We start from the raw sequence: 14,326 nt of genomic DNA on the forward strand, positions 1-14,326 counted from the left end.
ACTCATCCAACCCAAAAATCCAAAAAAATAAAAAAGTTCCCAAAACAATTCAATTTTTCTTAGGCAGAAGATTTTAATGCAAATTCTTGCACAAAATACTCCTAAAAGTGTAGAAAAAAATTGACAGCCAAATACGAGTAGAGGAAGACACCTATTACCACCAAAAACTCATCCAACCCAAAAATCCAAAAAAATAAAAAAGTTCCCAAAACAATTCAATTTTTCTTAGGCAGAAGATTTTAATGCAAATTCTTGCACAAAATACTCCTAAAAGTGTAGAAAAAAATTGACAGCCAAATACGAGTAGAGGAAGACACCTATTACCACCAAAAACTCATCCAACCCAAAAATCCAAAAAAATAAAAAAGTTCCCAAAACAATTCAATTTTTCTTAGGCAGAAGATTTTAATGCAAATTCTTGCACAAAATACTCCTAAAAGTGTAGAAAAAAATTGACAGCCAAATACGAGTAGAGGAAGACACCTATTACCACCAAAAACTCATCCAACCCAAAAATCCAAAAAAATAAAAAAGTTCCCAAAACAATTCAATTTTTCTTAGGCAGAAGATTTTAATGCAAATTCTTGCACAAAATACTCCTAAAAGTGTAGAAAAAAATTGACAGCCAAATACGAGTAGAGGAAGACACCTATTACCACCAAAAACTCATCCAACCCAAAAATCCAAAAAAATAAAAAAGTTCCCAAAACAATTCAATTTTTCTTAGGCAGAAGATTTTAATGCAAATTCTTGCACAAAATACTCCTAAAAGTGTAGAAAAAAATTGACAGCCAAATACGAGTAGAGGAAGACACCTATTACCACCAAAAACTCATCCAACCCAAAAATCCAAAAAAATAAAAAAGTTCCCAAAACAATTCAATTTTTCTTAGGCAGAAGATTTTAATGCAAATTCTTGCACAAAATACTCCTAAAAGTGTAGAAAAAAATTGACAGCCAAATACGAGTAGAGGAAGACACCTATTACCACCAAAAACTCATCCAACCCAAAAATCCAAAAAAATAAAAAAGTTCCCAAAACAATTCAATTTTTCTTAGGCAGAAGATTTTAATGCAAATTCTTGCACAAAATACTCCTAAAAGTGTAGAAAAAAATTGACAGCCAAATACGAGTAGAGGAAGACACCTATTACCACCAAAAACTCATCCAACCCAAAAATCCAAAAAAATAAAAAAGTTCCCAAAACAATTCAATTTTTCTTAGGCAGAAGATTTTAATGCAAATTCTTGCACAAAATACTCCTAAAAGTGTAGAAAAAAATTGACAGCCAAATACGAGTAGAGGAAGACACCTATTACCACCAAAAACTCATCCAACCCAAAAATCCAAAAAAATAAAAAAGTTCCCAAAACAATTCAATTTTTCTTAGGCAGAAGATTTTAATGCAAATTCTTGCACAAAATACTCCTAAAAGTGTAGAAAAAAATTGACAGCCAAATACGAGTAGAGGAAGACACCTATTACCACCAAAAACTCATCCAACCCAAAAATCCAAAAAAATAAAAAAGTTCCCAAAACAATTCAATTTTTCTTAGGCAGAAGATTTTAATGCAAATTCTTGCACAAAATACTCCTAAAAGTGTAGAAAAAAATTGACAGCCAAATACGAGTAGAGGAAGACACCTATTACCACCAAAAACTCATCCAACCCAAAAATCCAAAAAAATAAAAAAGTTCCCAAAACAATTCAATTTTTCTTAGGCAGAAGATTTTAATGCAAATTCTTGCACAAAATACTCCTAAAAGTGTAGAAAAAAATTGACAGCCAAATACGAGTAGAGGAAGACACCTATTACCACCAAAAACTCATCCAACCCAAAAATCCAAAAAAATAAAAAAGTTCCCAAAACAATTCAATTTTTCTTAGGCAGAAGATTTTAATGCAAATTCTTGCACAAAATACTCCTAAAAGTGTAGAAAAAAATTGACAGCCAAATACGAGTAGAGGAAGACACCTATTACCACCAAAAACTCATCCAACCCAAAAATCCAAAAAAATAAAAAAGTTCCCAAAACAATTCAATTTTTCTTAGGCAGAAGATTTTAATGCAAATTCTTGCACAAAATACTCCTAAAAGTGTAGAAAAAAATTGACAGCCAAATACGAGTAGAGGAAGACACCTATTACCACCAAAAACTCATCCAACCCAAAAATCCAAAAAAATAAAAAAGTTCCCAAAACAATTCAATTTTTCTTAGGCAGAAGATTTTAATGCAAATTCTTGCACAAAATACTCCTAAAAGTGTAGAAAAAAATTGACAGCCAAATACGAGTAGAGGAAGACACCTATTACCACCAAAAACTCATCCAACCCAAAAATCCAAAAAAATAAAAAAGTTCCCAAAACAATTCAATTTTTCTTAGGCAGAAGATTTTAATGCAAATTCTTGCACAAAATACTCCTAAAAGTGTAGAAAAAAATTGACAGCCAAATACGAGTAGAGGAAGACACCTATTACCACCAAAAACTCATCCAACCCAAAAATCCAAAAAAATAAAAAAGTTCCCAAAACAATTCAATTTTTCTTAGGCAGAAGATTTTAATGCAAATTCTTGCACAAAATACTCCTAAAAGTGTAGAAAAAAATTGACAGCCAAATACGAGTAGAGGAAGACACCTATTACCACCAAAAACTCATCCAACCCAAAAATCCAAAAAAATAAAAAAGTTCCCAAAACAATTCAATTTTTCTTAGGCAGCAGATTTTAATGCAAATTCTTGCACAAAATACTCCTAAAAGTGTAGAAAAAAATTGACAGCCAAATACGAGTAGAGGAAGACACCTATTACCACCAAAAACTCATCCAACCCAAAAATCCAAAAAAATAAAAAAGTTCCCAAAACAATTCAATTTTTCTTAGGCAGAAGATTTTAATGCAAATTCTTGCACAAAATACTCCTAAAAGTGTAGAAAAAAATTGACAGCCAAATACGAGTAGAGGAAGACACCTATTACCACCAAAAACTCATCCAACCCAAAAATCCAAAAAAATAAAAAAGTTCCCAAAACAATTCAATTTTTCTTAGGCAGAAGATTTTAATGCAAATTCTTGCACAAAATACTCCTAAAAGTGTAGAAAAAAATTGACAGCCAAATACGAGTAGAGGAAGACACCTATTACCACCAAAAACTCATCCAACCCAAAAATCCAAAAAAATAAAAAAGTTCCCAAAACAATTCAATTTTTCTTAGGCAGAAGATTTTAATGCAAATTCTTGCACAAAATACTCCTAAAAGTGTAGAAAAAAATTGACAGCCAAATACGAGTAGAGGAAGACACCTATTACCACCAAAAACTCATCCAACCCAAAAATCCAAAAAAATAAAAAAGTTCCCAAAACAATTCAATTTTTCTTAGGCAGAAGATTTTAATGCAAATTCTTGCACAAAATACTCCTAAAAGTGTAGAAAAAAATTGACAGCCAAATACGAGTAGAGGAAGACACCTATTACCACCAAAAACTCATCCAACCCAAAAATCCAAAAAAATAAAAAAGTTCCCAAAACAATTCAATTTTTCTTAGGCAGCAGATTTTAATGCAAATTCTTGCACAAAATACTCCTAAAAGTGTAGAAAAAAATTGACAGCCAAATACGAGTAGAGGAAGACACCTATTACCACCAAAAACTCATCCAACCCAAAAATCCAAAAAAATAAAAAAGTTCCCAAAACAATTCAATTTTTCTTAGGCAGAAGATTTTAATGCAAATTCTTGCACAAAATACTCCTAAAAGTGTAGAAAAAAATTGACAGCCAAATACGAGTAGAGGAAGACACCTATTACCACCAAAAACTCATCCAACCCAAAAATCCAAAAAAATAAAAAAGTTCCCAAAACAATTCAATTTTTCTTAGGCAGCAGATTTTAATGCAAATTCTTGCACAAAATACTCCTAAAAGTGTAGAAAAAAATTGACAGCCAAATACGAGTAGAGGAAGACACCTATTACCACCAAAAACTCATCCAACCCAAAAATCCAAAAAAATAAAAAAGTTCCCAAAACAATTCAATTTTTCTTAGGCAGAAGATTTTAATGCAAATTCTTGCACAAAATACTCCTAAAAGTGTAGAAAAAAATTGACAGCCAAATACGAGTAGAGGAAGACACCTATTACCACCAAAAACTCATCCAACCCAAAAATCCAAAAAAATAAAAAAGTTCCCAAAACAATTCAATTTTTCTTAGGCAGCAGATTTTAATGCAAATTCTTGCACAAAATACTCCTAAAAGTGTAGAAAAAAATTGACAGCCAAATACGAGTAGAGGAAGACACCTATTACCACCAAAAACTCATCCAACCCAAAAATCCAAAAAAATAAAAAAGTTCCCAAAACAATTCAATTTTTCTTAGGCAGAAGATTTTAATGCAAATTCTTGCACAAAATACTCCTAAAAGTGTAGAAAAAAATTGACAGCCAAATACGAGTAGAGGAAGACACCTATTACCACCAAAAACTCATCCAACCCAAAAATCCAAAAAAATAAAAAAGTTCCCAAAACAATTCAATTTTTCTTAGGCAGAAGATTTTAATGCAAATTCTTGCACAAAATACTCCTAAAAGTGTAGAAAAAAATTGACAGCCAAATACGAGTAGAGGAAGACACCTATTACCACCAAAAACTCATCCAACCCAAAAATCCAAAAAAATAAAAAAGTTCCCAAAACAATTCAATTTTTCTTAGGCAGCAGATTTTAATGCAAATTCTTGCACAAAATACTCCTAAAAGTGTAGAAAAAAATTGACAGCCAAATACGAGTAGAGGAAGACACCTATTACCACCAAAAACTCATCCAACCCAAAAATCCAAAAAAATAAAAAAGTTCCCAAAACAATTCAATTTTTCTTAGGCAGAAGATTTTAATGCAAATTCTTGCACAAAATACTCCTAAAAGTGTAGAAAAAAATTGACAGCCAAATACGAGTAGAGGAAGACACCTATTACCACCAAAAACTCATCCAACCCAAAAATCCAAAAAAATAAAAAAGTTCCCAAAACAATTCAATTTTTCTTAGGCAGAAGATTTTAATGCAAATTCTTGCACAAAATACTCCTAAAAGTGTAGAAAAAAATTGACAGCCAAATACGAGTAGAGGAAGACACCTATTACCACCAAAAACTCATCCAACCCAAAAATCCAAAAAAATAAAAAAGTTCCCAAAACAATTCAATTTTTCTTAGGCAGAAGATTTTAATGCAAATTCTTGCACAAAATACTCCTAAAAGTGTAGAAAAAAATTGACAGCCAAATACGAGTAGAGGAAGACACCTATTACCACCAAAAACTCATCCAACCCAAAAATCCAAAAAAATAAAAAAGTTCCCAAAACAATTCAATTTTTCTTAGGCAGAAGATTTTAATGCAAATTCTTGCACAAAATACTCCTAAAAGTGTAGAAAAAAATTGACAGCCAAATACGAGTAGAGGAAGACACCTATTACCACCAAAAACTCATCCAACCCAAAAATCCAAAAAAATAAAAAAGTTCCCAAAACAATTCAATTTTTCTTAGGCAGAAGATTTTAATGCAAATTCTTGCACAAAATACTCCTAAAAGTGTAGAAAAAAATTGACAGCCAAATACGAGTAGAGGAAGACACCTATTACCACCAAAAACTCATCCAACCCAAAAATCCAAAAAAATAAAAAAGTTCCCAAAACAATTCAATTTTTCTTAGGCAGCAGATTTTAATGCAAATTCTTGCACAAAATACTCCTAAAAGTGTAGAAAAAAATTGACAGCCAAATACGAGTAGAGGAAGACACCTATTACCACCAAAAACTCATCCAACCCAAAAATCCAAAAAAATAAAAAAGTTCCCAAAACAATTCAATTTTTCTTAGGCAGAAGATTTTAATGCAAATTCTTGCACAAAATACTCCTAAAAGTGTAGAAAAAAATTGACAGCCAAATACGAGTAGAGGAAGACACCTATTACCACCAAAAACTCATCCAACCCAAAAATCCAAAAAAATAAAAAAGTTCCCAAAACAATTCAATTTTTCTTAGGCAGCAGATTTTAATGCAAATTCTTGCACAAAATACTCCTAAAAGTGTAGAAAAAAATTGACAGCCAAATACGAGTAGAGGAAGACACCTATTACCACCAAAAACTCATCCAACCCAAAAATCCAAAAAAATAAAAAAGTTCCCAAAACAATTCAATTTTTCTTAGGCAGAAGATTTTAATGCAAATTCTTGCACAAAATACTCCTAAAAGTGTAGAAAAAAATTGACAGCCAAATACGAGTAGAGGAAGACACCTATTACCACCAAAAACTCATCCAACCCAAAAATCCAAAAAAATAAAAAAGTTCCCAAAACAATTCAATTTTTCTTAGGCAGAAGATTTTAATGCAAATTCTTGCACAAAATACTCCTAAAAGTGTAGAAAAAAATTGACAGCCAAATACGAGTAGAGGAAGACACCTATTACCACCAAAAACTCATCCAACCCAAAAATCCAAAAAAATAAAAAAGTTCCCAAAACAATTCAATTTTTCTTAGGCAGCAGATTTTAATGCAAATTCTTGCACAAAATACTCCTAAAAGTGTAGAAAAAAATTGACAGCCAAATACGAGTAGAGGAAGACACCTATTACCACCAAAAACTCATCCAACCCAAAAATCCAAAAAAATAAAAAAGTTCCCAAAACAATTCAATTTTTCTTAGGCAGAAGATTTTAATGCAAATTCTTGCACAAAATACTCCTAAAAGTGTAGAAAAAAATTGACAGCCAAATACGAGTAGAGGAAGACACCTATTACCACCAAAAACTCATCCAACCCAAAAATCCAAAAAAATAAAAAAGTTCCCAAAACAATTCAATTTTTCTTAGGCAGAAGATTTTAATGCAAATTCTTGCACAAAATACTCCTAAAAGTGTAGAAAAAAATTGACAGCCAAATACGAGTAGAGGAAGACACCTATTACCACCAAAAACTCATCCAACCCAAAAATCCAAAAAAATAAAAAAGTTCCCAAAACAATTCAATTTTTCTTAGGCAGCAGATTTTAATGCAAATTCTTGCACAAAATACTCCTAAAAGTGTAGAAAAAAATTGACAGCCAAATACGAGTAGAGGAAGACACCTATTACCACCAAAAACTCATCCAACCCAAAAATCCAAAAAAATAAAAAAGTTCCCAAAACAATTCAATTTTTCTTAGGCAGAAGATTTTAATGCAAATTCTTGCACAAAATACTCCTAAAAGTGTAGAAAAAAATTGACAGCCAAATACGAGTAGAGGAAGACACCTATTACCACCAAAAACTCATCCAACCCAAAAATCCAAAAAAATAAAAAAGTTCCCAAAACAATTCAATTTTTCTTAGGCAGAAGATTTTAATGCAAATTCTTGCACAAAATACTCCTAAAAGTGTAGAAAAAAATTGACAGCCAAATACGAGTAGAGGAAGACACCTATTACCACCAAAAACTCATCCAACCCAAAAATCCAAAAAAATAAAAAAGTTCCCAAAACAATTCAATTTTTCTTAGGCAGAAGATTTTAATGCAAATTCTTGCACAAAATACTCCTAAAAGTGTAGAAAAAAATTGACAGCCAAATACGAGTAGAGGAAGACACCTATTACCACCAAAAACTCATCCAACCCAAAAATCCAAAAAAATAAAAAAGTTCCCAAAACAATTCAATTTTTCTTAGGCAGAAGATTTTAATGCAAATTCTTGCACAAAATACTCCTAAAAGTGTAGAAAAAAATTGACAGCCAAATACGAGTAGAGGAAGACACCTATTACCACCAAAAACTCATCCAACCCAAAAATCCAAAAAAATAAAAAAGTTCCCAAAACAATTCAATTTTTCTTAGGCAGCAGATTTTAATGCAAATTCTTGCACAAAATACTCCTAAAAGTGTAGAAAAAAATTGACAGCCAAATACGAGTAGAGGAAGACACCTATTACCACCAAAAACTCATCCAACCCAAAAATCCAAAAAAATAAAAAAGTTCCCAAAACAATTCAATTTTTCTTAGGCAGAAGATTTTAATGCAAATTCTTGCACAAAATACTCCTAAAAGTGTAGAAAAAAATTGACAGCCAAATACGAGTAGAGGAAGACACCTATTACCACCAAAAACTCATCCAACCCAAAAATCCAAAAAAATAAAAAAGTTCCCAAAACAATTCAATTTTTCTTAGGCAGAAGATTTTAATGCAAATTCTTGCACAAAATACTCCTAAAAGTGTAGAAAAAAATTGACAGCCAAATACGAGTAGAGGAAGACACCTATTACCACCAAAAACTCATCCAACCCAAAAATCCAAAAAAATAAAAAAGTTCCCAAAACAATTCAATTTTTCTTAGGCAGCAGATTTTAATGCAAATTCTTGCACAAAATACTCCTAAAAGTGTAGAAAAAATTTGACAGCCAAATACGAGTAGAGGAAGACACCTATTACCACCAAAAACTCATCCAACCCAAAAATCCAAAAAAATAAAAAAGTTCCCAAAACAATTCAATTTTTCTTAGGCAGAAGATTTTAATGCAAATTCTTGCACAAAATACTCCTAAAAGTGTAGAAAAAAATTGACAGCCAAATACGAGTAGAGGAAGACACCTATTACCACCAAAAACTCATCCAACCCAAAAATCCAAAAAAATAAAAAAGTTCCCAAAACAATTCAATTTTTCTTAGGCAGCAGATTTTAATGCAAATTCTTGCACAAAATACTCCTAAAAGTGTAGAAAAAAATTGACAGCCAAATACGAGTAGAGGAAGACACCTATTACCACCAAAAACTCATCCAACCCAAAAATCCAAAAAAATAAAAAAGTTCCCAAAACAATTCAATTTTTCTTAGGCAGAAGATTTTAATGCAAATTCTTGCACAAAATACTCCTAAAAGTGTAGAAAAAAATTGACAGCCAAATACGAGTAGAGGAAGACACCTATTACCACCAAAAACTCATCCAACCCAAAAATCCAAAAAAATAAAAATTTCCCAAAACAATTCAATTTTTCTTAGGCTGAAGATTTTAATGCAAATTCTTGCACAAAATACTCCTAAAAGTGTAGAAAAAAATTGACAGCCAAATACGAGTAGAGGAAGACACCTATTACCACCAAAAACTCATCCAACCCAAAAATCCAAAAAAATAAAAAAGTTCCCAAAACAATTCAATTTTTCTTAGGCAGCAGATTTTAATGCAAATTCTTGCACAAAATACTCCTAAAAGTGTAGAAAAAAATTGACAGCCAAATACGAGTAGAGGAAGACACCTATTACCACCAAAAACTCATCCAACCCAAAAATCCAAAAAAATAAAAAAGTTCCCAAAACAATTCAATTTTTCTTAGGCAGATGATTTTAATGCAAATTCTTGCACAAAATACTCCTAAAAGTGTAGAAAAAAATTGACAGCCAAATACGAGTAGAGGAAGACACCTATTACCACCAAAAACTCATCCAACCCAAAAATCCAAAAAAATAAAAAAGTTCCCAAAACAATTCAATTTTTCTTAGGCAGAAGATTTTAATGCAAATTCTTGCACAAAATACTCCTAAAAGTGTAGAAAAAAATTGACAGCCAAATACGAGTAGAGGAAGACACCTATTACCACCAAAAACTCATCCAACCCAAAAATCCAAAAAAATAAAAAAGTTCCCAAAACAATTCAATTTTTCTTAGGCAGAAGATTTTAATGCAAATTCTTGCACAAAATACTCCTAAAAGTGTAGAAAAAAATTGACAGCCAAATACGAGTAGAGGAAGACACCTATTACCACCAAAAACTCATCCAACCCAAAAATCCAAAAAAATAAAAAAGTTCCCAAAACAATTCAATTTTTCTTAGGCAGCAGATTTTAATGCAAATTCTTGCACAAAATACTCCTAAAAGTGTAGAAAAAATTTGACAGCCAAATACGAGTAGAGGAAGACACCTATTACCACCAAAAACTCATCCAACCCAAAAATCCAAAAAAATAAAAAAGTTCCCAAAACAATTCAATTTTTCTTAGGCAGAAGATTTTAATGCAAATTCTTGCACAAAATACTCCTAAAAGTGTAGAAAAAAATTGACAGCCAAATACGAGTAGAGGAAGACACCTATTACCACCAAAAACTCATCCAACCCAAAAATCCAAAAAAATAAAAAAGTTCCCAAAACAATTCAATTTTTCTTAGGCAGAAGATTTTAATGCAATTTCTTGCACAAAATACTCCTAAAAGTGTAGAAAAAAATTGACAGCCAAATACGAGTAGAGGAAGACACCTATTACCACCAAAAACTCATCCAACCCAAAAATCCAAAAAAATAAAAAAGTTCCCAAAACAATTCAATTTTTCTTAGGCAGCAGATTTTAATGCAAATTCTTGCACAAAATACTCCTAAAAGTGTAGAAAAAATTTGACAGCCAAATACGAGTAGAGGAAGACACCTATTACCACCAAAAACTCATCCAACCCAAAAATCCAAAAAAATAAAAAAGTTCCCAAAACAATTCAATTTTTCTTAGGCAGAAGATTTTAATGCAAATTCTTGCACAAAATACTCCTAAAAGTGTAGAAAAAAATTAACAGCCAAATACGAGTAGAGGAAGACACCTATTACCACCAAAAACTCATCCAACCCAAAAATCCAAAAAAATAAAAAAGTTCCCAAAACAATTCAATTCTTCTTAGGCAGAAGATTTTAATGCAAATTCTTGCACAAAATACTCCTAAAAGTGTAGAAAAAAATTGACAGCCAAATACGAGTAGAGGAAGACACCTATTACCACCAAAAACTCATCCAACCCAAAAATCCAAAAAAATAAAAAAGTTCCCAAAACAATTCAATTTTTCTTAGGCAGAAGATTTTAATGCAAATTCTTGCACAAAATACTCCTAAAAGTGTAGAAAAAAATTGACAGCCAAATACGAGTAGAGGAAGACACCTATTACCACCAAAAACTCATCCAACCCAAAAATCCAAAAAAATAAAAAAGTTCCCAAAACAATTCAATTTTTCTTAGGCAGCAGATTTTAATGCAAATTCTTGCACAAAATACTCCTAAAAGTGTAGAAAAAAATTGACAGCCAAATACGAGTAGAGGAAGACACCTATTACCACCAAAAACTCATCCAACCCAAAAATCCAAAAAAATAAAAAAGTTCCCAAAACAATTCAATTTTTCTTAGGCAGAAGATTTTAATGCAAATTCTTGCACAAAATACTCCTAAAAGTGTAGAAAAAAATTGACAGCCAAATACGAGTAGAGGAAGACACCTATTACCACCAAAAACTCATCCAACCCAAAAATCCAAAAAAATAAAAAAGTTCCCAAAACAATTCAATTTTTCTTAGGCTGAAGATTTTAATGCAAATTCTTGCACAAAATACTCCTAAAAGAGTAGAAAAAAATTGACAGCCAAATACGAGTAGAGGAAGACACCTATTACCACCAAAAACTCATCCAACCCAAAAATCCAAAAAAATAAAAAAGTTCCCAAAACAATTCAATTTTTCTTAGGCAGAAGATTTTAATGCAAATTCTTGCACAAAATACTCCTAAAAGTGTAGAAAAAAATTGACAGCCAAATACGAGTAGAGGAAGACACCTATTACCACCAAAAACTCATCCAACCCAAAAATCCAAAAAAATAAAAAAGTTCCCAAAACAATTCAATTTTTCTTAGGCAGAAGATTTTAATGCAAATTCTTGCACAAAATACTCCTAAAAGTGTAGAAAAAAATTGACAGCCAAATACGAGTAGAGGAAGACACCTATTACCACCAAAAACTCATCCAACCCAAAAATCCAAAAAAATAAAAAAGTTCCCAAAACAATTCAATTTTTCTTAGGCAGCAGATTTTAATGCAAATTCTTGCACAAAATACTCCTAAAAGTGTAGAAAAAATTTGACAGCCAAATACGAGTAGAGGAAGACACCTATTACCACCAAAAACTCATCCAACCCAAAAATCCAAAAAAATAAAAAAGTTCCCAAAACAATTCAATTTTTCTTAGGCAGAAGATTTTAATGCAAATTCTTGCACAAAATACTCCTAAAAGTGTAGAAAAAAATTGACAGCCAAATACGAGTAGAGGAAGACACGTATTACCACCAAAAACTCATCCAACCCAAAAATCCAAAAAAATAAAAAAGTTCCCAAAACCATTCAATTTTTCTTAGGCAGAAGATTTTAATGCAAATTCTTACACAAAATACTCCTAAAAGTGTAGAAAAAAATTGACAGCCAAATACGAGTAGAGGAAGACACCTATTACCACCAAAAACTCATCCAACCCAAAAATCCAAAAAAATAAAAAAGTTCCCAAAACAATTCAATTTTTCTTAGGCAGCAGATTTTAATGCAAATTCTTGCACAAAATACTCCTAAAAGTGTAGAAAAAAATTGACAGCCAAATACGAGTAGAGGAAGACACCTATTACCACCAAAAAGTCAGCCAAAAACACAAAAAAGGTCCCAAAAAAGTAAAATTTTTCTTAGGCGGACTATTTCATTGCTAATTCTTGCACAAAATACACCTAAAAGTGTATAAAAAAATTGACAGCCAAATACGAGTAGAGGAAGACACATTTTAACACCAAAAAGTCAACCAAAAACACAAAAAAACTCCGAAAAAAATTCAATTTTTCTTAGGCGGACTATTTTATTGCTAATTCTTGCACAAAATACACCGTAAAGTGTAGAAAAAAATTGACACTGTAATACAAGTAGAGGAAGACATAAATTACCCCCTAAAAGTAAACCCACAGTATTATTCCACAGAAACTATTATTATTTGCCGGAAGTCTCTGAATGAATTCGGATCTATTTGATAAGTTTCATGACGAGGAACTTTGGAGGGCTTTGAGTAAATTGAAATTAAAGTATACAATTGTCCAAATGAAAGCTTGTCTGGAGGCGAGAGTTTCATACGTTGGAGCAAATTTTAGTGTGGGACAGAGACAATTGCTTTGTTTGGCAAGGGATATTGTGAGAAAGACTCGAATTTTTGTATTGGATGAGGCAACGGCTAATGTTGATCCACAAACTGATGATTTGATTCAAAAAACAATTAGAAAACAAATAAAATATTTTACTGTTCTTATTATTGCTCATAGATTGAATACAGTTATGGATTGTGATAAATTTATTGTCTTGGAAGCTGGATCCATTGTGGTGAGTGATGAAAATTCATATTTTAGTAAATAAAACAGTTTTTTTTAACACAGTGTGAATGCACTTTTACCCCTAACTGTTAGCGCACTCTGCTGATATAATTTATACCGACTCAACCGTGTTAAAATGTCGCGTTTAACTATCGCACTCTTGTTTATACTTCAACGCAGTGACAATTAACCTAAAAATTATAATATCAATTGAATATTTAAATATTTTAATTATAAAATTAATTTTTATAATAAAAATTAAAAAAATTTTCTATTTTTTTTCAGGAAATGGATCATCCTTTTAGTTTAATGGAAAAGAAAAGAAGGTCACTTGTATGAAATGGTTCAACAGACTGGATTTGAGATGTTTCAAGTGCATTTTCATGCAAGTAATTATATATTTATTTTAATAAATTAATAACAAATTTTTTTTCAGAGTTATTTGAAAGAAATTAGGGGAAAAGGAAGAGAAATGAAAAATTAGAAGACAAAATATAAGTACTCAATTGAAATCATTAAATAACAATATTTTTACAAAAAAAATTATTTTTTTAAGGTATACAAATATTTTTATCTTATATATAGAATATGAAATGTTATTGTTAGATGAAGGTTTTAATTGTAATTTTAATAAAAATTATTAATAAAAAGATGAAAAGAAAGAAAATAACTGACTATTTATTGTGTTTGAAAAAGGGTTTTTTTGAAAAATGGAAAAGACAAATTTTATTCAAATGACATTTACGTCAACGACAAAAATATGAGGAAAGTAAATAATATTATTGTTTTAAAATTAATAATTTAATTACATGTAATTGAATATTTATTTAATATTTAATTAAATGCAATATTAATTATTTATTACACATATATATATAATTAAGTATGCATGTAATTTATATATTGTTACATTATAATTAATTAATATTTTAATTATATTATTAATTAATTTTAAACAATAAAAGTGACTTTTTTAGATTTAAAAAAAAACGTTTTTTTCTAAATTAGGAATAACAATTTTTATTTTTTCATGGGTATCAGTAAGCTCATTAAAAATAATGGCAGTCACTTTTATTTTTTATTAAAACTATTGTAAATTGTTTTTATCGTCAGTTCCCGTCTAACTTTTAACAAAGCATGTTATTTCATTTTTTTCATTTAT

General features: G+C 30.6%; 1 pseudogene; it reads left to right on the top strand.

Moving 5' to 3' along the window:
• The first annotated feature begins 12,768 nt into the window (after positions 1 to 12,768).
• Positions 12,769 to 14,288, top strand: LOC127290627 (ATP-binding cassette sub-family C member 4-like; annotated as a pseudogene).
• The last annotated feature ends 38 nt before the right edge of the window (positions 14,289 to 14,326 follow it).

This window comes from Leptopilina boulardi, unplaced genomic scaffold (assembly GCF_019393585.1).
Source record: "Leptopilina boulardi isolate dan_hultmark-lab unplaced genomic scaffold, ZJU_Lbou_2.1 LbouV2_78, whole genome shotgun sequence".
Lineage (NCBI taxonomy): Eukaryota > Metazoa > Arthropoda > Insecta > Hymenoptera > Figitidae > Leptopilina > Leptopilina boulardi.